At 41.1% G+C, this 27035-nt stretch overlaps 1 pseudogene; it reads right to left on the minus strand.

The window, feature by feature from the left end:
- LOC101589386 overlaps positions 1–27035 on the minus strand; it is a 172311-nt pseudogene that overhangs the window by 129065 nt on the left and 16211 nt on the right.

Consider the following 27035-nt stretch of genomic DNA (forward strand, 5'->3'; position numbering starts at 1 on the left):
AAAGAAAGAAAAAATGAAAAAGAAAATAAAACCATTAGTAAAATTAAGATGATCCCAAAATCTTAAGATATAACCAAATTTGAGATTTTAAATTGTTTTAAAAACATGTTAGTTTAGAATTGGGGATGTAGCTCAGTGGTAGAGCTCTTACCTTGCATGCACAAGGCCGTGGGTTCAATTCCCAGCACCACAAAAAGAAAGAAAGGAAACAGAGAGAAACTAATGCAAGTCTAAGAATGATGAAATATGATTAAATCTGTCCATCATAGGGAAAATAAAAACACACTAAAGAGGACTTTCTTTTGAACTCCCCTGCCACTTCAGATGGGCAGCAAAGGAAACGTCGCTGTAAAACGTATAGCTCTTGCAAGATGGCATTCTTTGACTGACAGCAAGAGTTAAATGAATCCCTTCATCACTTGTGATTTTTAGGCCACTTCTAATCTTAACATAGAAGATAAATGTTTCTCTTGAGGAAGCACAAGTGGAGGTAAATCCAAGTACAGCTTTGTTCTTTTATATTTGGAAGAATTTAGATTTCTATAAAAATTAAGAGACAGTTTGATGGGGCACCTTTTATGATATGTAGTCCACACCGTATCTTTGAGCAGCATGCCTCTATATCCAGCGGGGACCCATCAGCAGGGACAGCCTGGAAAGGGTGCTCCGCACACGCTGCCTAACAAGCTGGGAGTCATACCATATGGTGATTTCCATGGATCTGACTGATTTCGGGCCAAGATGATAGTAATTTCCCCCGGGGCTAGGTCGCAGTGATGACTGCCACTGATCAGGGGAATATACAAGCAGTCAATGGATAAAATCTGCTTCTAAATTAGAAATATGCAAGAGTTTTGAGAGCTGTTTTCCTGGCTGATGCATCTGTGCCTGATTTCCATGGCCCTTGATTACAGAGACTCTCAGAAAAATTCTTCCAATGCTAAGTTGCAAATGATTTTCTGGGTTCTTGGGATTGGTGGTGGCCCAAATGGAGAATGAGAACTAAGGTGATAAATATGGGTGGCCTTAGCCCGGATGCTGTCAGGTATAGCACGAGCCAGGGCCCTCCCTTTTGCACCATCCTTTGGATAATCACTGTGTGTTTTTAAAACACAAATTTGGAGAGATTTCTATTGAGAGGTTGGTAAAGAGATTAGTGAATAACTCATCTATTTTCTTCCAATTACCAGTAAAATGTGGAGGACCCTTGTTAGCACAGACACAAATTCCCTCCTCCAGTCTCACTTCATGAAGGAGATAGGGAGCAGCAAGCACAGTGATGATTTGTTTTGACAACATCAAAGTAAGTGAGAAAAAAAGTTACTTCTTTTCCTCTAAGTGACATACATCATAAAATTCTAATCCTGCACTTCTTTTTGTTTTGTTGCTTTAAACCTAAGAGAGATGCTTTTTATTGGAAATGTAATTTCTGAATACTTGATATCAGATATCAGACTGAGATACTTCGCTTGATGACATTTTGCTGAGCTATGGCTTCTAGAGACACTTAAGTATATTTTTCTCCCCAAATTCTGCTGGATAAAAATGAGAATTACAATGCAATGTTCAATTCCATTTTTATACAAGTGCCCTTAATGTTCCTGATATGTACTATTGCCATATTTATGTTTGGAGACTGAAAATATAAATGAAACTGAATTCTTAAGAGAGTGCTTTGATCAAATTTTCATACTCTAAACCAGTAGTGATAAAGCAATATAGAAACTGCAGGTTCTTTCAACCTGCTGCTGTTTACTAATAAAGGCGGCATTTTTATGCAATCAAGCTTTTGTGTTCTGAGGTGAACATAATATAATGATTGCATTTGCATTTTCAAGTATTGATCATGTTAGCATCTTTTACAACACACCTGTGAAATTTATACTTTGGAAAAATTGCTTTGCAACGTGAGAAGACTCCTTTCTAATTTAGGTGTCTTAGGTAGCATTACTGAGTTGTGGTTTAGAACAGCAAGGTTTGGAAGTGAGGCAGAACTGGCTTTGACTATCAGATTTGCCACACCACCGGTGTGACCCTGGACCCATAAAGTAGCCTTTCATATCCTCAGTGTTTCCATCTATGCGATGGAATTGATTGTATCACTTTCTGGCGGAGCTGTTGTATGATTAGATGGGGGAAAGCCTAGTAAAGACTTGCCTAGTCACACACGCTCAGTACCATCAACTGCTGTTGGCTTGTGTAATCGGTACAGCTGATGGGATTGTTATCACATGACTAATACAAACTCAGTTTGGTTGTCTCTGACTTGTGAACTGCAAATTATACGCATACAGCAATGGAACATAATGGTTTCAAGAGATGGCTGGGAGGAAGTTTCTTGATGTGTCAACTTGCATTTATTTGCCTCTGTACCACAAAGCTGATGTTCTTCCAAGATGATGAAACACAAACAAGGCTGAGGAAGAAGGCACCAAGGTCACAGGGTTCTCTGTCTCAGTACCCATCTCAGGATCCTGAATATGAAAGTTACTCAGGGGCTTGTGACTTATTTAGGCCATGTAGTGGTTGATTCATTGTATCAACTTGAGAAGTTTAGAAGCTTAGATAAGTAGCTCATCACTTCTACATCTTGGAGTGTAGAGGACACACCCCAGGGCAGCTATTTACACTCCAGGATGTGGTAGTGGTTGATTCATTGTGTCAACTTGAGTGGCTCAGCAGGGGCCAGGGTCCTCACTTTGTAATCATCCTGAGCCTATGCAAGAGGAGGGCAGGGAGATGGTGTGGGTGTAAAGGACCCACCCTAGGGTGTGTAGCCTGCATACACTATTGGAGAGGAAAAGAGTGTGTGTCCCTCTTTTGTTCCTGTTGCTATCGCTGTCTTCTGCCACCTTGAACCCCCCCCCGCACTGTGCCACCCTGTCTTGGAGCCAGCTGATTATAGACTAAAACCTTCACAAACTGTAAGCTAAATAAACCTTTCCCTCTTTAATTTGGGTGTGGGGTATTTTGTCTCAGTTACAAGAGAAAAGTAAACTACACAGGCCACCGCATCTTTAACAATATCTTTTCTGTTTATTTTAACTAATTTTTATTGATATATGTTTGAGTACTCAGTGTTTACCCTCCTTGTCTGCAGTTGGTGCATGCACATAATGCATCTTCATCCCATTTATCCTCTTTCCCTCCCTGCTCCCTAAATTTTAACGAGTTTTGGCAGGGACAAACCACATCTCAACCATTGCAAATAAACATGAACCGATGGAGATTAAACAATTGATTTGAAATTACTTGATAACCTCCTCCTTCTCTCTATCTCTTGGTCCTCTCCTGATTCTAGAAAGATCTATTTCCTTGCTTCTTTTTTTTTATTTACTTATTTTTTTGGCGGAGCTGGGGATTGAACTCAGGCCCTTGCACTTGCCAGGCAAGCGCTTATCCTACTGAGCTCTCTCCCCAGCCCCCTCCTTGCTTCTTGTTGTCTGTCTTTTATTTTGTTCTATACTTAGTATTTGGGTTTCTCATGTAGGAAGTACTGTGTCATATTGAAGGTTATGTGTCTGATTTATTTCACTCAACTCTGTGGCCTCAAGGAGCATCTGTTTTCCTACAAATGCTTCAGGTTTATTTTTGCTTATGGCAGGGCAGTATACTACATGTGTAAATGTCACATTTCTTTTATCCATTTATCTATTGATGAACTTATTGGCTGTTTCCAGTAAGTTTTTCCTTTTTTACATATTTTTCTCTCATTTGCTAAACTCCAGTGAAGTTGGCCTTATTTGGGGGGCCAAGGTAGCTAGTGAGTTTGACTCCTACTATATTTCCTCAAATATACACATAAGGAAAGTTAGTCATAAAAGCTCTGCATTTAAAATGTTTAATTTTAGGGTTATGATATATTATTTTGAAAATTTGATGACATTTGAGCGCTTTCTCCAGAGGAGGGTGGGAAATGCAAACAGACAATCAGAAAGAAATATGTAAAATGGAGCCTCAGTTTCTACTAAAGCATATTCAATGTATTTTGGGTCATGCGCCCCTGATGTGGTTATTTTCTAACCACTTCTCTTAGTGTCCTATTTTGAATACTATCACTTTAGGTCCTCAGGATTGTAGGTGTGGCTGGGGAATGTGTTAACATTGTGAACATATTTTTTCCCCTTGCCTAAAATCAGTCTAGACTTGCTTAAGGGGATAGGTATGTGGGATTGTGCCAGAAAAGGTGAAGCTACATTCTGAGCAGTGTAGTGGACTCGATAGCTCCACAAGGCTCTCTTGGACCTCATTTCCCTCCGCCACACCTACTCCTTCTTCACTCGCTGCAGCAAATGAGGCCTCAGTGAAAATGCTCCAGCATGCTGAACACATGCCAGCCTCCTGCTCCTGGCCCTGGCTGTGCCCTCTGCCCAGAAAGCCCATCCTCTACCTAAATCCTATTCCTAATTCAAGCCCTTACTCAATTACCATCTTCTCTGGCTCTCCTCTCTAAAGGAGTGCTCAGTCTCTTGCCATGCTTTCCTTTGCTTTATTTTTTTTTTTACTGAAAATATAATGAATGTAGACATTGCGTTTATATCTATTTGCTCATTCAGTTGTTTTCTACTGCAGTGCTCCGCGGACTCAGTCTACAAGCAGCCCAAATGTACTCCTCATTATTCTTGCCTACATATGGAACTTCAGGTTTTATTTTCATATTTCTCATAATATTCATACTCCCTTTGACCATAAGAGTGCCATAATACTTTTATCCACTAGGAAAAATTTTGCTCATTCTTCAAAGAACACTTGGAACATCTTACTGTCTTCTCAGCTTTTCTTGAACCCTTCCAAAGCCATCACCAGGGCATAAATCAATTGAAATGCCTTCCCCCATATTTTCATAAATATTCAAATAAGATGTATGGTACCACACATCTTCTAACTGCTCCACCAGTAGTTGGTGTTTTTGTATCCACAATTCCTATGGCTCACTGGACATGGCTCATTGCAAGCCACTGAGAGAAAGTGACATTCAAAGGATCTGAAAAACCAGAAGTTTCTACAGGAAGAAATGTGTGGGAAGAGCCCTCTTGACAGTAGGAACAGTACCAGAAAGACACGGGCTATGGAGGAAACAACTTTCCTGGGTCACTGCTAGGAAAGAGTCTCTACCAGGGTGGTGCCAGATGGAGTGGATGGCGAAGTCAGATCACAGCGTGAACAGCCCATGTGTCACTCCAAGGAGTTCAGACTTTGCCCTGAAAGGGGTGACTGAGGCTGACTTGGGTTTCAGGAAGGCCAATCTCAGACTAATGGTGAGATAATTGGAAATTTGTAACATGCTAGGCTTTATGGACTTAAAAATAGTAAGAAAAGTAGGTATAGGAAGCAAGAGACTTGGGCAAATCTTGTCTCTGCTGGACAGGTAGATGCAAACAACTTGGTGACTCATGGAGATCCAGAAGACATGTTCTCAACCCTGCATCTAGAGCCAGTCGCAAAGCACTGTCTTAAATTCTCATGACAGCTCAAGCAAGTTTTTGATAGGATTTCCTAGACCTGATATAGATAGATAGATAGATAGATAGATAGATAGATTACATAAAATAGAACATGTAATATATAATATACATAGTCTATCTTTAATAAATGTAAAACTGCACCACCTTTTGAACTTGTCCTAACAAATTCTTTGTTCAGGGCCAAAAGAACTTAGCACCTCTAGAAGGAGATCCCGCAATTCAGCAACAATGATACTGAAAAAAGGGTTAGGTTCTAATTGTTGTTATGGGTTGAATGTGGATGTGTCCCCAAAGATTCAGGGTTTGATCTCTGGAATGGTATTCTGGGGAGGTGCTGAGGGCCTTGTGGAGGAGGCCACAGGGAAGGCTGTCAGATCCTGAAAGCAGATTGCAGGGCCCAGATCTCTTTCTCTTTCTCCCTTTTGTCCCAGCTTGTGATGTGAGGGGATTGGCTCTGCTCTGTGGTCTGCCACTTCCTTCCACCTGTCAGCATCACCTGTCCCCAGTCCCAAAGCAATGGAACCCACCTGACCGTGGACTAGAACCTTTAAACCCTGAGCTAAATGGAACTTTTCTTGTTTAAGTTAATTTTTAAAATATAGTAATGCAAAGCTAACACAAGAGTCAATACAAGGCCAAAAGAAGATTCCTTACAAATAAGTATTACTACTGCTACTGTTATAAATTGATGCTAAAAATCAGAGAAGTGGGAAAGCCTCCTCTCTCCAGCATTGCTTTTGGGGCCTCTCCCTCACAGCTCTGTCAGTGTGGCTGTACTGCACCCTTCCAACACATGGTCCTGGGTGGTGCCTTGCTGTCTCCCTCACTTAGGCAGCCTGGCGGGGGAGCTAAAAGTACATGGGAGGTCTGTGTCCTTAGGTATCATCTGAAGCCACTCGCCACTGGACCCAGCAAACCTTGTTTGGCCAGATTGAGGTTTTCAACTTCCCAATTGGTACCTGTGTTCAGATACATGCAGATAGTTCATAATAATAGATTTTGAGTGATAGATATATATAGAAACCTTCTGCCTCTCTAAAACTCTTTCTAAATTGCAAGCCTAAATCCCATCTCAGTCCTCCCATATCCCTTTCAGAGATAGAAAAGCAAGCAATTTCAAGAACCCACTGTTTTTCTCATAATACTAAAGCTCATATCACAATATCTCATAGAGTTTCCACAGCAAATCTCTGGGTAGCACTTTAGAACACCCTTGGGTTTCATATTTTAATTTTATCACAATGGATTTCTTAGAGCTTATTTTATGTTTAGACCAAATAGAGATATTCTGGGTTGTTTCTGGACTATGCTGATATAGCATTTTTGAAATCCCGAGAATCCAAATGCTATGAGAGACCTGGGATTCATTTCTTGCCCTTGGGGAAAAGCTACCTCATAGCTCTCGGCCGGGTATGGCATGCCTGAGCCCTTTATGAGTATGAAAGTTGTATCTTTTCATTCGTATGCAGTCTGGACAGGAGAAAGGGAGGGAAGACCAAACAGAAGTGGGGAAACAGCTAGGCCAAGAAAGACAATAAGTTTCAGACCTGGAAAAACTTGTTTTATGGTGTTCTCTCCATTAGAAAGTCATATTATGCTTGGGGAGAAAAGAGCCAGCAAGAAACAAACTTTAAAACCAAAATAGTTCTCACAAACCGTTTTGAGCTTAAGAAAGTTTTTTTTTTTAAGAATTGTCATAAGGTATAAAAAACAATCTCGAGATCAATTAAATCACGGCGTATGGACAGCAGTTCTAGTGTCTTGTCTTCTTGGCTCCTTTTCTTTTCCCCGGCAGTGGTCTGCACCAGTACTGAGTGTGCCAATGCGTGCAGCACTGTTTTGGGCCCTGCTTACCAGCTGGACACCCTCAACCTTGGCAGTTCCTTTGTGCAGTCCCTGCTGCACGGGGCTTTCCTTTTCATGTTCCTAGGAGGCTCTTGCCAGCCCACACAGTACAGCTTGGCAGCCCTCAGCCTCAGGTCTGGGCCTCATGTTTTCAGCTTCTTGGGAGGCTCCAGCTTTTTCTGACTCCTATTAGCAGGGATGCTACAAGAACCACCCACCACGTGGTTGTGTCCATCCCAGAAATGCTCTGTGGGAGGCCAATAGGGGGGTTGGGCCCAGGCACAAAGGCTGCCTTCTTTCTTCTTTGTACATTGCTTCGGGATGCACTGCATGTGGACCTTCAATGGTCCCCGCATTCCAGCTTCCCAGAGCATGAAGCTGCTCCATGGCACATCTCTGCATTTGTTATCTTTCCTTTTGACACAGTCATAATGTTATGAAAAAAGTCATTAGCAGGTTGCAGACAGGCAGCTTGGGCATTCTTAAAAGCAAAGAAGATATGCTTTTCCTTCATTTTCTTAATCATTCGCTCTGGATGAGATTCACACACAAGCTTGCTTTGAAACTTTAGCTTGAGAGTGCTGATAATGTCCAGGGCTCACACAAAGCTAGATGATCAGTGAGGGGTTGGAAAAAATCTTAAGGCCTCCAAACAAACTAAAGGGAGGCATCCACCTAAGGAGTACACAGGTTCCACTTCTCTCTGAATTAGGTAAACACAACTATTTTATTTGTACAAGAACAATAACTTAGAGATCACTATAAGAATAAGGCAACAGATAGAGTTCTGGGGCTTTACTTGCTGCTCATTACAAAAGCGATTTGTGTTTGCTTCTGGGACAGCAGGGAATTAAAGCCATTTTGCCGTGAACCATAACTCTTCACTGGGTTTACCAATACCTACTAGGTAACCAAAAGGCAGAACAAAATTTTACGTTTATTTTTTATCCTCTGTTGCTCTGAAACTTGGGTCAAAGCTCTTCTCAGTTCTGCATGCAGACATGCTAATCACTTAGGAAGTGCCTGCCTACAAGTTGGCACAATAAGTTTGGTTAGCCCTGAATTTTTGTTTGCTTCTTTAGCTGTTTTGTTTTGTCTTGTTTTGTTTGTTTTGTTGAGACAGAGTCTGCTATGCAGTTCAGGCTGGGCTTGAACTCATTATGTGGCCCAGACTTGTCTCAAACTCTCAGGCATCCTCCTGCCTTCGCTTTCTGAGTGCTAGATTATAGGCATGCTATAACATATTTGGCTAGCCATAGATTTATGTAATTACCCCTTTGCCTTCCTCAAGATTGAAGACACCAGGACAGGCGATTTCTGAGGATATTTAACTATGCCTGAAAAATCTCCAATCATTGTCGTGAATCTGTAATCACCTAAAAATGAAATCATTCACCAACCATAAAAATTACAAAATTTGGACACCAGGACTAAGATAGTACGCCACCAGGACAGAGATAATTATCAACCAGACTATCAGCTAATCCTTAAAATGTGACCTCCCACATTTACAGGTAGACCAGTCTGAACCCCTGGTGTCAAAATGCACCCCTCCAACTACCTAAGTTAGAGCCCTTTCCTATCTTTCCTCTAACTTCCCAATTATAACATTTTCCTGTAAATTTGTGTTTTAGTTTTATTTTTCATCATTACTAAAAACAAAGACCCAAATCAATTGTGAACTCCTGTCTTTCCCAGTCCCCTCCCTATTCTTGCTCACTGGACCACATTCCCATAATGATGGTGACCCTAAGACTTAGTCCTGGCTTGCCCATGGTGGTGCCTGTTTAAACTGTAGCATATAATTATTAATAGCTTTTCCCTTTGCTCTCCAAATTGTCCTATTGGATAATCAGTAATATGGTCTATGTTATTACCTACTATACATCAGAAATTCAAAGAATTTTATGTAAGTAAAATCTACCCAGGTGAGATGGATTCAAGATTGTGATTGGGGTGAAAACATGCTCAATGGTGCAAAGATACTGAGTGCCTAGCATGCAAGCCCTGTGGCACTGTGATAAAAACTTGGTTTGAAACAGTAAACAATGGGAAGATCCCTACTAGTCATTTACATGACATCAGATGGAATCAGACAGTGTTAAATGCAGTGAATAACTGCATTATAGAGAATGTTTAAAAGTGGGTGGGGGTTCAAGAGATAAAAGGGATTGACTGAAATTTCAAATAAGTTGGTTGGAGTGTCATTGAAAATTTAACATTAAAGCAAAGACTTTAAAGAACTAAGGGAATTAGCATTAGAGGTATCACTGGAAGTGTCACTCCAGGCAGAGGGAAGATTCAATAAGCAAAAACCCAGAAGGAATGTTTGAGAAACAACTAAGAGGCTGGTGTGACTAGAGGGAAATGAGTGAGGATGAAATTACAGACAATAGATTCAAAAGATAGCATGAAGAGTCCCTTCATGAGCATTTCCTTCACTGCCCTCAGACTGAGACCCACATGCTGATGGACTCACGCCTGGATTTCTAAACCAGGTACTAGGAAAACAATCAGAAAACTACCACAATCACACCCTTGGGAGGAAAGTGGCTAACCTGCTGGCAAGCCAAGCAGCAGAGATATGGAATGATCTGGGTATGAGAGGGAGGGCTGGGAACAGCATATGCCCTGGAGAGGAGGTATGCCCCCAACACCTAGTTCCTCTAACTAGGCTCCACCTCCGAGTTGCCCATTCAACAAATAAACTCAGCAATAGATGAATCTACTGATGTCGTCAGCACCATCTCAATCCAAACACCTCTCTAGACCTCACCTCTGAACACTGCTGTGTTGGGGATCTATTTCTCAGCACAAGTCTTTGAGGGACATGTAATATTTAAACCATAACTAGGACAGATACTTCTTTGTAAACCATGCAGTCCCCTCCCCGAGAGGTACAGAAATGATTTCACCTGTTTTACCCGGGAAGCCCTTAGTGAGATCTGGATCCCTACTCTCTGATTTGGTGTGGCTCAGTGGTGAAGAAGGAATAGAATTTGCACCCAGAAGGCAAAGCATATGTTGGTGGGTGGGAGACCGGAGAAGGTCCTGACTAACACCAAGATCTCATTTGGTTGGGCAAGAAGCACTTTAGTGACTTACCACTAAAAGGCTTAGCCACTGTTTTTCAAACAGCTTAGAAGCTATTGCCATAGAAAACAGTGTTTAGATACAATGTGCATAATGTACATGATTCTAAAATTGTATTGCTTAGATTCTACTACTGACGCTATTAAGCTTTGGTACCACAATCCTCTGCAACTTTTACAGTGAGGATAAATCCTAAGATTTATTTTGATCAGTAACCAATTTATAAAAGTTTCTTAGGCTTCTACCTAATGAATAGTAAGCAAACTTTTGGAATCCCTACAAAACTTATTGAAGTAGCTTTGTTCCTCTCTATATAACAATAAATGTGAATGGTACATATTCTAAGGGAAAAGAATTACTCTTTCTCCTATTTGAATATTAGTGTAAAATGAGGGTAACCAGAGCTCAAGTTAAAAATCTCTCCTTCAACAGAAAAAGAAAAGGTAACTGAGAAAACACTAAAAATACATGAAATTAGCTTAGTATGCTCATTGCTAGATTGATATTTGTTTAAATGATGCTTATCTCTGCTTCTGTTTTTTTTTTCTCCTTTTTATCTTCTTTTTGAAATCCCTGTTTAGAGAACACAGGTTTTATTTTCTAAAAATCTTGCTTCCTACCAGTTCCTGTAAGGCTAACAAAGGAACTCCAGAGTAAAAGATCACCTCACCCAACTTCGCATGTGACTCAAGAAAACACCAAATATAAGCTTCACTAGAGAGTCTGATGGCAAGAATTAGTGCCACATCTGGGCTTTATCATATCATGGGATTTTAGTCCCTCTCTTTACCCAGAATTAGAGTCTAACTCTGTCCCTTCAACTCCACAGGGTTCTCAGGCAATGAATCACCATGTAATAATTTGCACACCTTCCCCTTTTCTTAAGAGCCAGGGCTCTCACTAGGAAGATTATCATCAAGGTGTTTCTGGCATGATTTCATGCCCACAGTATCTTGGTGGGTAGGAACAGCAGATTAGCTGTTACACTATTAGCTAGATGTTGTCTTCAGAGCCTCATTTCTGTAGAGTGGGAGAATTCTACCTATAATCTACAATCCAGTAATGTGAATCAAAGGGGAAATGAAAAGCAGCCACTGTCTCTGTAATGGCTAGGTGAGATTGTTTCTTAGCTTCATTGGAAAAAGGTAATAGGAAAGTGAAAATAACCAAAGTTTGCACAAAGAGAAAAAAGCAAGAGAAAGACCTTCAAGAATCTTGGATGACAGAGGTTAACGCAAAAGCAGTTGTATCTTGCAGAGAAACCACTCTGAAAACTGAGGAACAGTTTGTCTTCTCAGGACATTCCCAGTGGGCAGCCCTTCACCTTTCCTTGAACCAGAGCAAGCCCTACTCTAGAGAGCAAGTCACACAATTACCCTCCCTTATAGAACTAATAACTTAAATACGTTGTCAATAATTCCTGTACAAAGTATGATTTTGCTCAGATTCTGGAAAAGTGGAAGCAAAAGAACCTCAAGAGACAGGAACAGTTTCTTCTGACCCCTGTCATCTCCACTACCTCACCTGTGGACCCCTAGTTGTAAAATAAAATAAATTGCACTGGGTAGATTTGAATAAATCACTTTGTCTAACTTCTCTATTTTTTTTTAATACATGAAATTTTAGTACAGGATCTACAAGGTTTCACCACATAGATTGGACTCATAGTGATCCTCCTGTTTTCAGCTTCCCAACCCTGGGATTACAGGCATGCACCACCACGCCCACGTTCAGTTGCAGTCTCAGCATGACCTGGGGGGCGGGGCCAACACGGCACACTGGGGATGGAACCCTAGTCCCTGCGTCTGCCTAAGCAGGTGCTTTAGTCCACTGAGCTATCTGGCTGGCCTTCAAACTTCTCTATGATAGTCAGTGCTCTTCAATCTTTAAGATTTCCATCATAAAGCCTAGTAGTCATGTCCTCTTCAGTTTTATATCTCCTTTTGTGCATTCAAGCAACATTGCCATTAGAACATGTTTATAGTACATGATGATGACAGACACTGGGAAATAGGTCCACGTGCATACCACAACTTAATGCTCTTTTCAGTCCCTTCCCCTTCCTTCTCTTTCCTTACCTTCATTGAACTAATGTCAGCATGATGCTTCTGAATTGTTTATGACTAAGGTCAGTTACCTGAAACTGGGTAGAAAAGCTAGCCGGCATTAATTTCTCCTTCTTCCTCATAATTTCACGGATACATTTGTCCTTACCATGAATCTTGCCAATCTCAGGATACAAGTATTTTTTATTTCCTTGTTTAGTCAAAAGCTTTTACTTCTCACTTAAAGCACTTGGCAGCTTGTTTCTGATATATACAATTTCCAATTTCATTATTCTCATGCTTTATGACCACTGTTGAGTAAAATAAGAATTACTTGGACATAAGTATGATAATGTCCTGACCATAGACCTGAACCAAGGTGGTTCCTAAGGTATTTTTTTTCAAAGTTTTATTGATAAACAGCAATGAGACAGTTTCAAATCAAATCGGAAGTACAGTTTCAACAAATAATACACTGCATATATTCTTCTTAGTTCCTAAGGTATTTTGAGAGGAGAAAGACAGTACTTGAATGTTACTATTACAGTAAATTCTTGTCAATGCCCTACTTTACCATTCAATAGTATCAATCTCTTTTTGTGCTTAATTTCTAAATTAAATTTTATAATAGGTTTGCATATTTAGAAAAATATATCGCATTGGTATGTACAGCCTGTGGTTCAGACCTTCACCAGGAGTCCTGCAGCACAGCCGAGTCTGCCATCCACTAGTTGCTGTCTGCCTGCTGGGTTACTGCAGCATATTCCTATGGCTTTTATTGTTGCCAACTTTTCTCCTTATATATCTAGTCTCCTCAGGACAATGTCAATTGAAAGATAATTTAATTTCGGCCTGCCCAAATCTACTCATAATTATTCATGTTTATGACATTTTTAATGGGGGAAATATAAAACTAATTTTTAAATCTGAAATAAAATTGCTTTTACAGTAAAGTCTCAAATAAAAAGAAAAATATTGGAAATGTCAAAAGTTTAATTACATGCCTCTGTGTAATAATATTATGGGTGTTCTACAGTGAGTATATATAGATTGCATCAGAAAAGAGTAAATTTTTAATGTCTATCCCCAAAATAAAACAAAATGCTGTGTTTTGATAAAATCCAGGCATTGTCTCCTCACTAAACACAATACACTATAAAAATGAGTGTTCAGGAAATTTTTTCATGGAAAAAAAGGAAAGAGACATTATTTGGAACACAAATGTCCTTTTGTATCATTTATTATCAACTTCCTAATTAAGGTGAATTTTTAACGTAAGCCTTTGCTCACTTTTTACATGTTTCTATCTCTAGTTGAACTCAGGCCCTTGCGCTTGCCAGGGAAGAACTTATTCCACTGAGTCATCTGCCCAGTGCCCACATCTATCTCTACTTGAATGTGAACAAATCATTTTGTTGTGAGTGATTACAGGGGCTGGGGAGATAGCTCAGTGGTCTAAGTGCCTGCCTGCCAAGCACAACAGCCCAGCTTCGATCCCTGGAACTCCATTTTGTGGCCACCCTGGAATGTCAGGTGCACTGTGCTGGTCCCTGAAACCGGGCGTGGTGGTGCACGTCTGTAATCCCAGCACTGGGGAGGCTGAGACAGGAAGATTGCTACAAGTCTGAGCCGCGTAACAAGATCCTGTACCAAATAAATAAATGAATAATTTTTAAACATAAATAAATGATTATGGTGCATATTAATGTCAAACTGACTTGCTTTCACAGTGACCCATTGTGCTTGCACCTCCTTCGTCTTAGAACTACTGGGCACCTTCTCCCTTGCTAAATGGTTGTTGATATATAGTAACAGCCACTCCTCCCTATGCTGGTCTAATTACCAGTAGCTCCACCAAAGGCTTCAGAAGGAAAATGAAATTAAGGCTGAGTTTGTCATCTCAGCAGAAGAATGGGTTCCAGAAACCAATTTGTCTCTAACTTTTCATAGAATCATTGCATCACAGGGAACCCAAGACTAAGAAATCTTGTTAAATTGGTTTATACTTTTAAAGAAATTTGTATTTTGAGGATTTCCAATCTGTGCTGCCATTTAACAGGCTCCAAAATTATCTACCTGATAGGGAACATTTCTAAAGAATAGCCTGGAAACCTCCACTAAACCCAGTTGGGTGAGTTGATTAGTTGGGCTATCTGTAGAAAGAGAACACATTCCAAATACTAAGAAACTGTTTGGGAGTTTTGGACATGCATGCAAGGGTTATTGTTTTGGATTTTAAAAATATGTTTCTTTTTCTTCTAAAGTTTTCATTTACACATTAGAGTAGGAAAGAAATGAAGACAGGAAGATGATAGAAGTGGAAGGACAACAAGTCCATGAACTGGGAATCCAAACTGAAATAGTGCTGACATCAGGCTATGTCTCAGTTACTCTTCTCTCGTTGCTGGGACAAATACCCAACCCTCAAAATGAGGGAAGGAAGGGTTTATTTAGCTCACAGTTACTGGGGGGGGGGTCAGCCCATACTCAGCTGGCTCCAAGGCAGAGTGACCCCTGGCAGAGAACAGACTTTCATGGAGGCTGCAAAGAGCAAGAGAGAGCAAAGGGAGGGGCTGCAGCTCAGGCAGCTAGCTGGCCTCTTTCCCCTACTCACTTTGTAGTGCAAACTACCCGCCCCAGGGCAGGTACAGCATCCACACCCACAGAAATCAATCACAAACTCCAGAAGCCTTCCAATGACTGCATGAGGCTTTGGGGGGAGCAACTAGTCACAAACCATAACAATCTGTTAGAGGGAAAAAGCACGAAAGATAGAATAGGAAGTTTGACGTTCGAGATTGTGGATGTACGTGTGTGTGCACATATTCATAACAACAAGGTCTAGAATATGATCATGACCATGAGATCAGATCATTAAAGAGAAAGTCCAATTCTACCCCAGGATACAAAAATATCACACACACACACACACATACACACACACAAAAAGACTAATGTAGTGTTGATGAAATGACAGTGAATATAGTATCAATGTCTTTGAGGAATGGGATAATTGGGTGTTGGCAGATGACTAGAAGAATTCTGTGTCATGTGGCCTGATGGCAAGAGCCTTGAAAGAGGTGAGGGTTTAAAGGAAGGAAAGAGAGTCAGTGAGCTGGAAATAACTGAAGAATAAGAGGCTACTTACCTTACTTACATCCATTTCTAGGTAGAGTGTATTCTGGTTTAGACCTAAAGCCATGCTGTTATATTGAGCTGTAGGGGACTCAGGTCAACAATTTCTGACATTGCCAGTGAAGCGGAAGACCCAATACTATTATGGGCTACTGGACTCTTTTGGAATATTTTGCTGAGTTTACACACCTATAATATTTAAATAATGGAACTTAACAAACAAAGGGGATACAGATGAATGTCCATTTTGTATCTGTATATTCAAAATTGTTAGGATAGATATATAGTTACATTCTCTTAATGAATAGAATGACTTGTTCTAACGGTGTTTGTAAATAGGATATCAAGTCTGCATCTTGTATAGCAATTAACCACTAGGAAAAGTGTATGCAATGTGTTAATTATTGAAACTGTCCTACGAATTTGATTTGAAACTGTCTCATTGCTATTTGTTTATCAATAAAATTATGGGAAAAAACAAAACAAAACAAAAAATTTCTCACGTATGCTCTCATGCGATTGGACCACATGGGTGTTGTACCCTAGTGGATCCATCCATGGATGAGTTCAGGAGCTAAATGTGGCTGCTAGGAGGCCAGGCCTTCTTAAGGTGTATCACATGGGCCACGAGCTGAAGGATGTATTCTGTCTCTGGCCCCTTCCTTCTCTGGATGCAGTGGATGGAGCAACTTTTCCTCTTCCATGACCTCTGTCATCCCGCTTCTGCCTTGGAGCCTGTGAACACTGATTATGTCCTGACATAATAACCAAATTAAACTTCTTCTTTAAGTTGTGGATGTAGGGTGCTTCGCCTAGTGATCAAAACGTGACCGACAGTGTGTGAACAGAAATAGTTCTACTTGTTAAGACTTCAGGAAGGAGATGAGTTGTGTCTTTAGGGTATGGTCAAGTTTCAGTTTAAAAAAAAAAGGTGGAAGAATAAAGGGGATCTTGAGGTGTTCTACAGAATTCCAGGAAAAAATTGGAAATCTGGAAGGGATACAAGATAGAGTCAGTTGGGGAGATAGCTCAGGACCAGGTAAGCACAAGATCCTGAGTTCAATCCTCGGTTCACAAAAAAAAAGCGGCGGTGGGGGGGGGGGACCTGCCAGTTAGCTCAGTTGTTTAAGTGCCTGCTTATGCAAAGGCAGTCAGTGGCAGGATACTGTAGTTTGATCCCCAGATCCTCAAGGCTTACCTAATCTTCCCTTAAGGCATCTGAGCCAGCCCCCCTCAAAAAAAAATCCTTCTCAAGATGGAGTCAAATTAGGAAGTGTACAGATTAAAGAGGATGCCAATGGTGTGCCCTCCTGCATAGTGGCTTGTGGTGTGCTCATCCTTATTAACAGAAAGGCAGTTGTCATCCAATCCTCAGTTCAGAGCTGAGGAGCTGTGAAGTTTACTTCTTGTCGTCTTGCACACTCTTAAGTCTTTATGTAGCCCTGTTGATTTCCCAGACTCAGACTCTTGAGCCATTCTGCACACTGGGGAGTTGAACAGAAACAAGACACAAAAGAGTCTGCACTCCGCACCAAGGGTTTGAGTGTTGGTCACTGACTAATTCATTCTCTTTATTCAGTAAGCCTCACTGTACCCTCGTCGCATGCTGTGCATTATACTAAGTGCTCGATTAAGCTACATTCTCATCCTCATTATAGTCATACTGAGACCTGAAAACATGCAAGAGCAATTGGATGTGACATTCAAAACCAGTCCTATGTCTTCAGTGTTAAGCAATAAAAGGAAGAAATAACCAACTAGCAGGGAGAGGAGGACAAGGCAAAGAACAATGTCACCGAGGAAGGAATGGTGATGATTTGAGTAAGCAGGAATTTGTTAGATAGGATTGATGGGACATGGTTGGCAGAATTACATACTTATTTAACATTGTGGAAATACAAATATGCCTTTGTGGGGTGCAGCAAGTAAGATCAGAGTGTTTGGAGTGGGAAAAATATACAGAGGAGAAGAAGGAGATGTTCCCATTGAGGGAATTCCCAGAAGCTGATTACCAGAGTCTGGTCTCACATACCAAACATAGTCATATGTGTTCTCCAGAGAGTTGACAATGACATGAAGGACCCATTAGAGGTTGTGACTGGAGAGGGGGGAGAAGAGTTGAAATATTCACCCAGCTTATGTGCTCAGTCTGTACTAACCAAGTGTCATTTGTGTACCAAGCACTGTTGTAGGTTCTATTGATGCAATGGAGAATCAGCCAAGATAATCCCTGTCCTTACTGAGCTTACATTCTGGTGTAAACAATTGCACAAACTATTCAAGTTCCTGGCGAGTGTTGTGAAGGAAATCAAAGCACTGCGGTGGTGGCTTGGAGGTGAAGACCGAGTCAGAAGAGTAGGCAGAGAAGCAACCACAGAGGAGGTGCCGGTGGGAGAGATCCAGATGTGTTGAAGGTATGGGGATCAAGCATGGATACAGGGGAGAGAATTCCTGCCAGAAGGAAGACAGAAGGATGGAGGAACTGAGGTGAAAGAGCTTACAGAGGTCAAGAAGAACAGGAGGCCATCTGGCTGGCGAGGTGTGAGCCAGGGAGAGATCATGAAGATTCTTCTAGACCGGGGCCACAGGACAGGGTCTGGATGTGATTCTAAGGAAAGGGATCTCAGTGAAGGGCTTTGAGATCAGAGAGACTTATGTCTTTTCAAGGTCACTCTGGCCATATGAGGAAAATGCCCTGTGTGGTGCAGAACTTCACCTTTGACAAAAGCATCAGTGATGAAGAGGTCAGATTGAACTTAGGAGGCCCAATTATCAAGTAATGAAACAGACACAAGGAGAATCAACCACAGCTTCCAGGCTCCTGGCACAGAGTTTGGAAGAAGAGGAGCTGATTTAGTGCAAAAGATAAAACACTAAATTTACTTTAATCACTGAATTTGGTTTAGTTTAGATTTACTTAAGTGCATTTTACGCACAAGTGAAATGCATTGTTAGAATTCTGTTGAAACAATTGGTACATGGATCTGGAGCTTGGTAGGAAGTAAAGGCTAAAACCAGGGGCTTGTACATTTGGAGGGCTTGAGGGGATCCAACAGTTAATACCTGTCTTCTCCACCTGAGTTGTAAATAAGAGAATAAAGTAAAACATAAGAGAATGGGAGAAATAAGATCGAACTAATACAACTCAGTGGAGAAAATAACTCCTATGTACATCAAGGTTGCCCTCCTAGTGACAAGTAAGCTTTCACAAACCAATAGATAACCCTGGTACCGAGGCGGGAGAGGTTCTGCGCCAAGCACAACCAGCTTTTTCTTTCCCTAGTTCCTAATAACTTACTCTGCCTTCAAAGGATTGAATAAATGGGAAGAAGGAGGGGACTAGAAAGGTTTTAATTGTGGGGACATTTCCACATGGAAGAAAACATCAGGTAAAGAGAAGCAGCCTCTCTAAAGTGCACTTTTTAATGAAATCAGGCAAACAGAGGACACAGGTGATAAGGATGCCACAAGAAAACTGAAGCCCAGCTTGGGAGTGCTATCCTAGGTGTCTCTCTTGGTTACTCTTCTACTGCTTCTGGCATAAATATCTGACACCCAAAATCAAGGAAGGAAAGGTTAATTTGGCTCACAGTTAGAGGATGTTTGAGTCCATACTCAGCTGGCTCCAAGGCAGAGTGGCATATGGCAGCACAGAGCAACCATTCACAGTGGCGGCAAAGAGCAGAGAGCAGAGAGGGTGGCCACAGCTCAGGTAGCTAGCTAGCCTCTCTCCCCTCCTCACATAGTACTGCAAATTACCCACCCAGGGTCAGGGTGTTATATATATACAAAACAGGAAAAAATAGGATAGATATACAGCTACTTTCTCTTAGTTCAATGAGAAGAAAGATTTGTACTAATAGTGTTTAGACAAGATATTGTGTCTGTATCTCATACTATGAATAACCACTACAAAGACAACAATATGCAATGTATTAATTATTGTAACTGTCCTACTAACGTGTTTTGAAACTGTCTCAATGTTGTTTCGTTCTCAATAAAATTAATATTAAAAAAAGAATGAATCATAAACTCCAGAAGCTGCCCTATGACTTCATGAGGCTTTGGGGGAACAACTAGACACAAACCATAATATTTTTCCCCTGGGCCCCCCAAAACTGATGCACATCACTCTATGCAAAAGGCATTTTAGTCCATCTCTAAGAATTACCAAAGTCCTAATAGTTCCAGCACTGCCGAAAATTCCAAGTCTCAAGTCTCCTCCAAGATCAAAGCAAAGTCTTTGCTATAAGCCCATGTACAAGAAAAGTTAAACACTTCCAACATTCAGTAGCACAAGAAAAACATTACCATTCCAAAAAGTACAAAAAAATAGGGGAATACAAAGCATTGGGACCAGCACAAGTCCAAAATCCGGCAGGGCAAACATTAAGTACTTTTCCATGTGGAACATCCAAAGCAATTTGTGGCAAATTGTGAGTTCCATGTGACTCCACCTGCATGGCTCTGCTGCTGATTATAACTCCCCTGGATTCTCTCTGGGGATGGTTTTGCTCCCTTCTTACAGCTTCTTTTAGATGATCCACATTTCTGACTTTTCCAAACTTCTGGAGTTTCCACTGAGTAGGCTTCTCACTCATAGCTTTATACACTGCCCTCTCAGGGCCACGCAGCCTGGCCTCCCAGGCCTTCTTCTGAAATCTAGGTGGAGGCCTCTTAACCTCAACTCCTGCATCCTGCAAGTACCTAAAACCAATGCCATGTGGATGAAGCCAAGGTGTGCTGCCAGCTGGAGCAGCAGCCAGACTTTCTTTTCTTTTGACTGTAGGGGTTGAGTACGTGGGTTTCTAGACACTCTGACCCTGATTCCAAGGAACAAATTCTCTATACCAGTACCATTCTGGAACCTGGTGTGGCTGCCACCACCATTCTGGAACATGGCACTCTGTAGCTTTTTCCCCAAGGCAAAGTCTATCACTCTCGTGATTCTGAGGCTGCAAAGGGTGGAACCTGTCACCTCCTGTGAGTCCCTCAGGCCATCCTTTCATTCTCTGGTTCCTCTCTGGCCATGGAGATCTAAACTCTATCTTTGTATTCAACAGCTTTATTGAAGCTTCATTTCTGGCCAAACTCACATTTTAAATCATTCTGCTGTGTTCTTTACTCTTGCTTCTCAACAGAAATCTGACTATGACCCCAACGATAGCCATGTCACTGCCTCAACATTCGCCTGCTTTGAAATTTCTTTTGCCAGATTAATCAGGTCTCCATGGTTAAAGTCAGTTTCAGGCGAAGTCTCTGGACACAGCAAAATGCAAAAAAAACCTTTCCACCAAGTCATAACAGAAATCATCTGGAGTCTAACAACCAATGCAGTCCTTCTTCCAGTAGAAACCTCCCAAGCCCTGTCTTTACAGGCCGACTTTCTATCAGCCTTCTGGTCTTTTGAACTCTGACCAGAGTCTCCCACATGGAACACCAAAGATGTTCCAGCACTTCTTTTCTATTCCAGTTCTTTTCTTGTAGGCAACATCTCTGAACCTTCCCTATCTCTTCTCGTAAGCCATTTCCAAGGGCTTATAATCCACATCATCAGGTTTAGCCACAGCAATGACCCCACTTCTGCAGCACCAAATTCTGTCTCAGTTACTCTTCTTTCATTGCTGGGACAAATACCCAACTGCCAAAATGAAAGAATGAAAGGTTTATTTAGCTCACATTTACTGGAGGTTTTAGTCCTTACTCAGCTGGCTCCAAGAGAGTAGAGTGGCGTGTGGCAGCACAGAGCAACAATTTATGGCAGTAGCAAAGAGCAGAGAGCAAAAGGAGAGGCAGCAGTTCTGGAAGCTAGCTAGCCTTTCTCCCCTCCTTACATTGTAATGCAAATTACCCACCCAGGGTCAGGGTGTAGCACTCACACCTGCAATCCCAACATTGGATCAGGAATCAATCACAAACTCCAGAAGCTGCCCCATGACACCATGAGTCTTTGGAGGGACAACTGAGCACAAACCATAACACTAGGAGAAGGTGGGTTGTGGATGGGTTGGATGAACTAAGAAAGGGAAGAGGTCAAGAGGAGAGAGATTTTCTCATTGAAGAGAATAAAGCTGATTCCACCTGCCAGCCCAAGAGTTCCTTTAATGTGATGGCTCTGTTTTAATAAAAATTTGCCTTCATGCTTATCAGGGTCTTCAAAGCATTTTGTATACTTTTTAAGATTAATACACTTGGAATATTATAAGATAAATAGTACTTAACTCAATCCAAGTTCTGACAGCAAGCTTATAGACAACATTATCTTTATGTATATAGTCAGAAAAATAGATGTGGATTATCTCTTTTGATTCTGTTGTTATTTAAAAGAAGGATGAGTAGGTTGTCATCTTACAAGTTACAGCTCCTGAGATACTACTAGGGCAATTAAGGGAAAGCCCAAGATTCTTTTCATAAGAATGAAACAATTGTAATAATTTATCTGTGTATTTGACTTAGTGCCATTCTAATTCTGTGACATCATTTGGCTCTATATGACTCTTTAATACAAGGAAATATTCAAGGCTGGAATAACAGTCATAAAATATTTAAGAAAACATGTATTCCACATCGGTGCTAAGTTCTGATTTATATGGCCGTTTCATCAAATCATTCAAAAATAACATTTAGGACAAGAAAGCGGAACCTTGTTTTTTTTCCCCTCAAGTGTGTACTTGCTCCTGGTCTGCAACAGGACATCCTCCAATATTCCTTAGGCTTTAATTTAATAAGAGCAGGAGAGAGCATTGGGCTTGAGTTCAGGATAAATATCCTCAGCTTGAACAAGAGATGTTGCTTTAATGACTTGGAATATGTCCAGAAAGCTCAGACTGGCTAGCAGGCAGATCTGACAGCTACTGGATTTTGCAGCAATAACATTCTAGCCAATTAAAAGCTGAACTAGAAATAATGGTTTGTCACTTAGTGCTGTTTCAGAAACCAATTGGTCCAGATTAACCAGCGGATTAACTTTTCTAACTGAATTTAAAGGTCACAAGAAACTGACTTTAATGAACGAGAAAGCATTCAATTAGAAGAGGGAAACTTACCTATAGAAATTAGGTTAACAGATCTTGCTATGTTATTTGTAGATAACTGATAAAATTGCAGTCTTAGTTTATGGCAGGACTTCATAATCAAAGATAAATACATTCCCTATTTTAAAAAAGTAAATGCACAATCAGATATTCCTAGAGATTCCTCTAACAGAAGGGGCATAGATCTAGGTATCCAGCACCCATGAGTGTGTGCATATTTACCTGAGCAGATAAGGCCGGTCTATTTCTGAGAGACTCTTAAATTTGATGGAATCAAAGTCAGGTTAATGGAGACACCTGGGACGAGTTCTCTGGGTGGCATTTTTCATGGATAAGAGTATAGCTTTTTTCCATTCTCTACAGGGCCACTGAAACAGGTGGGTCAAAAAGGTAGATTCCAGGGCTGTTGGAGCTCCTTGTAAAATATTTACTCATTGTATTGCTGTTGTTGTCCTCACTAAAAGACCACTTTTCCCACAGCACCCAACCCCACAATACTCACTCCTGGGGGAAGCTGTGCCCATCAACCCATCCCACAAAATTGAAAGTAGCTTGCTATGGATAGAAAAACCTTGAAATATACCTGAGTTGAATTCCTGGTATGTGCTTAAATCATAAATGGTCTCCCCTTAAGGTTATTTCCTATCTTAGCACAGTGCCTGACATATACCGTGCTTTAATACATGTTTACCCAGAGAAGGTTTGGGATGGGCAAGATGTAGAGAGAAAGGGAGAAAAAAGCATGCTAAGGGAAGCAAAATATTGCTATTGATGAGAAGAAATTCAAATGCCCCCCCAAATTTAGTCAGTTTATACCCTGTCACATGTCCGTCAAACTTGAGTTAGCAGAACTAGATTTGGATATAAAGAACACTTCACACCAGAGGTGTGTGAAAGACCATATGGAGATGACACTTCAGTTGGAGAGAGAAAGCCTCCTGATCCCTCTCTCTGACATGTGTCTACAGCTCCCCAAGGGAACCAGTTGATCCTGAACAAGCCAAGTAAGGATTACTGTGGATCTATGTCATGGTTTGTCTCTAGGTGCCTTCCCAAAGCTTCATGCAGTTACCGGGTAGACTTCTAGAGTTTGTGATTAACTCATGATCCACTGGGATTAGGAGTGATCCAAGGCAGGATTATGGGTCTGAGTGCTGCTGGCACTATGGATGTCAGTACAAATCCCAGCCTGGGGTGGACAGCCTGAATGCAACCTAAGGGAGACAGACTTCCTCTCTGTTGCCATTGTTGTTGCTACCACTCCCTTTGCTCTTTGCTCTTTGTCACTGCCATGAAAGGTTGCCCTCTGCCATGTGCCCCTCTGCCTTGGAACCAGCTGAGTATGGACTGAAACCTTCAGTAACTGTGAGCTAAATAAACCTTTCCTTCCTTCATTTTGGGTATCAGCTATTTGTCCCAGCAACAAGAGAAGAGTAAGTGAGACCATCTATTAATAGACATTCAGGGCACAGTCAGTTTCCTCAACACTCCACTGTGGCTGGTAGCTTCATCTGTAGTCTAGCTGGAAAGTGCCTCATGGTGGCTGATGAATGCTAGTTTAGATGACTGTTAAAGACTGTTTCACTCCAGTGGTAAATACTTGCCAAAGCATCCTCCCACAACACACTTTGCTTTGCACCTTGCTGCCTGGGCCTTCCATCATTATACAACAGCTAGAGATTAATGTCTGACCCAGGAGGCTCCTCCAGGACTCTGAACTACTGTGTGTATTCTTAGGGGTGCAGTGTTGCGTAGTTTGAATATTGCTCCATTTTCTGTCTGTGCTATGCTCTTAGTAGCTCTTCTATACTTTTATAGGTTTCTTCCTTATTGATTCAGCCTAGAGAACTCACCATATAGACTTTTGTTTATTGGACCCACAGTCAGGGAAGCAGTTGGTTTACATGTTGGGCCCACATCCACCAAGACTGGGCCCACATACTCCAGAGTGAAGCTTGTTACAATTTTCTGGCTCATTTCATTGTGAAAGTAGTTAGACCAATTTTTTTCGTATAAAATGCACTTGGATGACTGAATTATCCACATTGGTTAGGTAGGGAGATTAAACTGAAAATCTCACTCCGACATATAAACTTGAGAGCTTTCTTGGAGGTTCTAGTGGGAGCACAGCTACTTCTATACCACTGACTGAGGAAAGGGTCCTCCTCTATCGGGGGTGGTCGTTCCCTTAGACCAAGAGCACAGCTTCAGTAGGGTTGCACACGGAGTGGTTAGGGAGGAAGGGGCCACTGCCTGGCCAGCCAGATAAGCCATATCAACCCTGGTGATCAATGGGATGGCAGATTTAGCAGCCCAATTGCCCTCACATCTACTTCTAGGCATAATCTTGTAGTTAGCATTTTAAAATAAAAAATAAACATTTCAAAAATTTCCTAAAGTAATTAGGAAAATTACCTTTATCAAGAGTTCATTGTCCAAAGCTATCCATTTTTCTTCCCTTTTAAATCAGTTTTACCAACATAATAAGAAATAACAATGACTAAATTAATTGAAAATTTTTCATATTTTAAACCAATATTAAAAGAAAATTTACCTTTGTAGCAAATCTCCATCTCAAGCTAACATTATCCTTTATGGTTGGTGACAGAATGAGGCTGACTAGAATAGTGTTTGGTCCATTCTAAAAATCAACATGACTACAGTTGATAGATATTTCTAGAAGCGCACTCAACAAACACAGATTGAGTTACTGTTACGGGCCATACCATCTTTTTGGTTATACCAATTAAGCAGTGAGCAAAACATAGTCTTTCATTCCCGAAGCTTAAAAATAATCCTAAACTACTATATTGTTGACTGCAAAAGAATCAGAAATTCCTTCAAAATTTGAAGCATCTAAAAAAGATTCTGCTAAGTTATTTTTAATCTTATTTTTCATTCATCCTAGTAATCCTAGTTCCACTCTAGTTGCCTGGGAACGAGTAAACCCAGAAAGAAGAAAAACAACCTCAGAAAGATACTTCTGGTTGTTTTGCCATTTATTTATCAACAGATTGTTAGATAAAATCCTGGAACAATCTTAATAAATATTTCCGCGTACATGATTCATAAAAGGAGTGCTGTTGCCAGCTTTGGTAAAATGCACAGAGCTAAGGAAGCTGTCTTGATGGGGAACCAACCCAGCACTGAGCTCAGTCAGCCCTCATCCTGGCCTCTTTGCATAACAAACTGTTCTTGCTCCTACCTCTCTGTCTGTGAAACCTCTATCTTCCTGCTATATGTAAAGTAACTCCTTCTCTATATATTCCTTATTCACTTAGGGTAGCAAGGAAAAAATTCAGGATGTTATAGCTGTCTTAGTTTGTCCAGAGGCTTTAACAAAATATCAGAGATGGAGTGGCTTAGAAATGTATTTCTTACCATTCATTCTCGGGCTAGAAAGTCTAAAACCAAGATGCTTGCAGAGTCTGCATCTGGTAACGAGCCACCCTTATAGAAGGCACCTTCTTGCTATGTCTGCATAGAATGGAAAGAACAACAAAGCAGCAGTTTTCTGGCGCTTCTAATGTAAAGGCATTAATACCATTTGATAGGTTGCTACACTCACAATTTGTTCACATCCAAAGGCCCACCTGCTTGTGCCATCACTGTGAAGAATAGGTTTTGACATGAATTGGGGGAGGGGAGTAACATAAACATTTAAGCCAAAGCAACAGCCGTGTAAAGACCAAGCCCTTCCTTCAAGGCCTTGTGCAAGTTCTTAAGTACTGCTTGCTCCAGGAGCTCTTCTCAGATTCTCTGGGATGTAATACAGCTCTCTTTCCCATTTTGCATGATTCATACTTCCTATATCTAATCTTGAGCTCAGAGTTCTGCGTGTGTGTGTGTGTGTGTGTGTGTGTGTGTGTGTGTGTGAGTCTCTTCTAAAGGCTGGGCTTCTAGAGGACAGAGGCTGTGTTGTAATCATTTTTTTAAATTTCCCAGATTTGATCCCTGGTACCACACGCCACACTGGCCCTGCCCTGGGGTATGCTGAGCTGGCTGCTGAGACTGGGCGTGGTGATGCTTGCCTGTAATCCCAGCGCTGGGGAGGCGGAAAACAGGAGGATCACTAGGATTCTGAGCTGTGTAGTGAGAACCTGTACCAAAATACACAAAACAAAGAAAAAAAATTTCGTAGAGTGTATAATACTATGAGTTACATGCAGTAGTCACTTAATAAATGCAAATGGAATGGAACGGAATGGAGCAGAACGGAACAGAGCAGAATGGAATGGATCAGAATGGAATGGAATAATTCAGTGTTAGCTTAATCCTTCATCACTAGCTTGAAAAATTGAAAAGAAAAAGATTGAGTCAAGCTGAGCCATAGTCATGTCACAATATACTGCATTAGAAATAAAGACTGTTTGGTGTACTTGTTTCAAGTTTCCTATGGAACATTCCTTCTATTAATA

This window comes from Octodon degus, unplaced genomic scaffold, assembly GCF_000260255.1.
Source record: "Octodon degus isolate 3935 unplaced genomic scaffold, OctDeg1.0 scaffold00244, whole genome shotgun sequence".
In the NCBI taxonomy this organism is placed as follows: Eukaryota; Metazoa; Chordata; class Mammalia; order Rodentia; family Octodontidae; genus Octodon; species Octodon degus.